The sequence below is a fragment of the Telopea speciosissima genome, chromosome 10, assembly GCF_018873765.1.
Source record: "Telopea speciosissima isolate NSW1024214 ecotype Mountain lineage chromosome 10, Tspe_v1, whole genome shotgun sequence".
NCBI lineage: Eukaryota > Viridiplantae > Streptophyta > Magnoliopsida > Proteales > Proteaceae > Telopea > Telopea speciosissima.
In genome coordinates this window covers 43,164,397-43,168,972 of record NC_057925.1, presented here as the reverse complement: position 1 = coordinate 43,168,972, position 4,576 = coordinate 43,164,397, and the positions used below count along the sequence as shown (strand labels likewise).

Sequence of the window (4,576 nt, the reverse complement as noted above, 5' to 3'; positions counted from 1 at the left end):
ATTGAATCAATTGCTTATGCTGAAATAGTTCCCAATGCAAAAACTACAATCCCTTTCACTTCATGTTTATACTTTATTATTATTAATTTTTAATGAATCTTATAATATATATGTATTAATATTGTTGGGTGTTATATATTTTTTAACATTAGATGTAGGTATTATAGTAAAAATTCGTCAATCTAAATGAGTATGTTGCCATTTTTTTGTCCATTTTTGTTGAAATACACATGTTTAAATCCCGTATCGTCTGTTTCCATTATTTGTTGTTTACTATTTTATTTTTTTACAGCTTTTTTTACTGTACCATTTAGAGTTTTGTACTGCTTAAAATTCATACCGTCCATTTCCGTTTTCTTGTTGTACCCGTTTCCTAACTTTGTCGAGAATGGATACATGCACGTGCATGTGAATGTACATGTCATGAGTGGCAACAACTTGTCCTTCTTGTTTCCATAATACCCCTCCTCCCCTTGAAAATGGAAAAAATGGGTCAGGTGGTTTACCTCTTACATGTAGGTGGAATTTTATCATCTCAAGTGTGAATCTAACCGTCCACCCAATACTTGGGAAGATAAAAAGATGTCAGTGCCCATGTTTTTACGGTTGGATTCTCAAGTGTGGTGTGTTGGGCAGTACACCGCACTTGACAGGATAAAAATACCAAGTACGTTCACCTAAGAAGAATTAATTCACTCCCAGAGTATGTTCGAAGCCAAGCTTACAGAGTTCAATTCCTCTGCACATACCAACAAGTGAATGTACATGTGAGAGCCAACCACTTCTCCTATTTTTGCCATTTACATGAGGATGAGGGATTTTTATGCAAACAAAATTAAAATGTGATTGACTCTGAGATGTACGTTCACCTGTTGGTACGTGCAGATGATCCATTAATTCTACAATCCCTTTCTTCTTCATCGTCTATATAACAAAGGCTAGACTAGTCTGTTCAGTAAGATCACTTATCTTTCATCTAGAACCATCGATATATTGATCGATGGAGAACACCACCACCACCACCACCATCAAATCACAGGTGCAGATGATCACACAAGTTGATGGGAAGAAGAGACTTCCCATATTGGAAGAGACTTCTCTACTTCCAAGGCGGGCTGTACTTCCGTGCGCCCAACTTTGCCCCACATACAAGGCGGCTGAAAGTACCACCTTGCCCCTGCCCGAGTGGGGGTAAGGCGGTACTTTCCGCCCTCCTTATATGCTGGGCAAAATTAGGTGCACGGAAGTAGTGCCCGCCTTGGAAGTAGAGGAGTCGGATCCTCCAATATTTCCATCTCAATCGAACATCCTAACAAAGATCCACGCTGGCTACTTCAGAATCAGCCTCTCCCTATGTGGCCAAGCCTTACTATGGAAGACCTTAGGAGAACCCACTTCCCACCCTAACGCTCTCCAACGTCTCATCCTCATGGTCCCCTCCCCAGTCACCATCTTCCTCTGGTCTCTCGCTCTCTTTTTCCTCCTCCTCCTATTATCTCTCCTCTACTTACTCCGCTGCTTTTTCTACTTCAAAATGGTCAAAGCCGAGTTCCTTCACCACGTTGGTGTCAACTACCTCTTCGCTCCTTGGATTTCATGGCTTCTTCTTCTCCAATCAATTCCTTTCATTGCTCCCAGAACCTTTTCCTATCTCATCCTTTGGTGGGTATTCGTGTTGCCTGTGATTGTGTTGGATGTGAAGATCTACGGTCAATGGTTCATCAAAGGGAAGCGTTTCTTATCTGAGGTGGCTAACCCTACTAGCCTTTTATCGGTTATGGGTAACCTGGCAGGAGCTCAAGCTGCGGCTGAGATGGGTTGGAAGGAGAGTGCGATGTGCATGTTCTCTCTGGGCATGGCTCATTATCTTGTGCTCTTTGTCACTCTCTATCAGAGGTTATCGGCGACGAATAGCCTGCCGGCAATGTTGCGGCAGGTCTTCTTCTTGTTCTTTGCAGCGCCAAGCATGGCAAGCTTAATTGGCATGGGACTCCATCTCTCGAAACTTTGATACTTCATCAAAGATGCTCTTCTTCCTCTCACTTTTCCTCTTCGAGTCTCTGGTAGGTACAATTCGGATTCTTAATTTTCAAACTTTTTTTTTGTTTTTGTTTTTTTGAGGTTGAAATTCATAATTTTCTACTCAGGCTAAAAAGATAAAAAACTAAAACAAAAGGGACAGGGCTTCCTACAAGTGCAAGTGTAGCAATTTTTTCCCTATGGCTCCATCTAAAATTATATCATCTGACTTACTTGGTCAAAATAAGAGAGAGAAATATCAATATAGGTCCCATAATTTATTAAGTGAGGAGGGTATAATAATTCAAGGGTAGTGTAGTAATCTTTTTCCCAAAACATAAATAATCAACTTATACATCATGTATGGCCGTGCATGGTACACTGTTATACTTGAATTTCTTAGATGCCAATAAACTCTTTTAAAATGCCAACCCCCCCCCCCCCCCCTCCCATTCGGAAGCTTTCAAATTCCAAAAGCTTGTATAAAAAACCCTTCTCCTAAAGAAATATAGATTATTTACCAAAAAAAACAAAAAATATAGAATTCAGATGAAAACATAGAGTGACCAAGTTGGGATTTTGGAAGTATATAGCAATATAAAGAGAGAGAGCGCAATTTGGATCTCTACTGCCGAGCTGCCGTCCTGCGCCCTGCTGCGCAGACATAACAAAATGTACAATGATCGCCTTACCTCCATTCTGGCAAGGCGTTCGAGCAAGGGTAAGGCGGTCATTGCACTCCTTGCCGTGTCTGTGCAACACGACAGGACGGGCAGCTTGGCAGCAGAGGATCTGGATCAGAGAAAGAGAGAGAGAGAGAGAGAGAGGGGGTTGCTGGCTGGGTGTGGACTGTGGAAGGCACAACCATTGTACTTTTTTTTTTTTTCGGTTACGTGTACGCGGATGGGGAATTGGAATGTGGATGAAGTTATGATGTTGTTATGAAGTTTGTGTTGGTTATTATACATTGTTGTTTCATTACTAGGTAGTAAAAGTTACGAAAATTATTATTAGTGGGTTATGGGAAAAGTTGAAGGAATTAAAAGATGGAGTTGTGGAGTCATCGTACAAGATGAATGAAAGACTAAATTTGAAGGCAAAAGAACAATCTTATATTTTCTCTATTTGAGAAGGAGGCACACTACGATTTCCTCTATAAAACCAAAATATCATGGTTTCATGAATAAAGTCAAATTCTAGTAAGAACTAAGATTCCCTCCACCCATAGAAGACGATTCACCCATCATCCTAGGGTCCTAGTATATTTCAAAATACCCTCCCAATATCATATCCATTCCCTCCTTCTCTGGCCCCTTGGTGAATGGAATCCCAGCATTCACCGTGGATGGAGGGAAATTCCGTCCTTCTATCAATATCTCTATGTCACTATGCATGCATGCATGCACCAATTTTTTTTTATTTTTTTGTTGGTGATCGATTGATCGATCGATCAACATTCAATTCAACAATGAAATTGATCATATATGTCTCTCTGTACGTGCGAATATTATGAATGAATGAATAGGTTTCAAGGTCAAGCTAGCTTATTCAAGAAAGCCGTGAAGAAATTCAACGTTGCATGGTGGGCGTACTCGTTTCCCGTCACGATGTTGGCCCTAGCTGCGACACAATACGCACAACAAGTGAAGGATGGCATAGCACAAGGACTAATGTATGGGCTATCGGGACTCTCGGTTCTGGTCTCCTTTGCCTTGATCATCTCCATTGCACTCAATACCAGAATGCTTCTTCCTGATCATAGCGATCCAATTCTGAGCCCTCCTCCTCCTCCTACGTCTTAACGTTATAACAATGATCTCACAAGGAGGGAGAAAGCCAAGAAAGCTCGGAATTTTTCAAGATGTCTTGTATTTGTAAATCATAAATAGTTCTTTCAATTCACACCTCCTTGCTTTTGGTTGTTGAGAAGGGAGATAAAGGATTTGATATATACCGGAGTAGTTGGGATCGGATCTTGAGTCTACTCGGTCCCATTCTTAACTCAATCCCGAGTTAGCTTAGCCAATACTCAATGTATAGTTATTTTTCTTTTCTTTTCAATAAAGTGATACTATCTATCTTAAAAAAAAAAAAAAAAACGTGACTAGGTATAAGATATGAGTCATAGAATGCCACATAGTAGAATTGGAGGGACACAAGTATCCATCAAACCTGAATATTTTTGAAATAAATAATCATAAATTCTATTTATTGCATGATCTATATTTAGGGGCTTATAAGTTTGTTTCATGGGTTTTTTCACTCAAAACTGTTATCAATTAGGGATATGACTTGACATCCTGTTCATATGATTGTTATATTGTATGTCACTAGAAATGATGATTTCAGAGCATAAATGTAATGACGCATCATGTATGTGTATAGAAAAGAATCTGGTACATATTCTTGCATGTATTACTGCTTATTGTATTAAATAAAGATGCGTACTTATCACAAGTTGACCCTTGGACTTGAGAGATCATTATTGTTGTGGTGTTACATTGCAGGTTTTGGTACACCAGTGGTTGATGCCATGTGGACTATATATCGATGTGTT

The 4,576-nt window shown here is 39.8% G+C and overlaps 1 pseudogene; it reads left to right on the top strand.

The window, feature by feature from the left end:
- Positions 1-1,219: 1,219 nt before the first annotated feature.
- LOC122643600 lies at positions 1,220-3,821 on the top strand (annotated as a pseudogene).
- Positions 3,822-4,576: the final 755 nt, after the last annotated feature.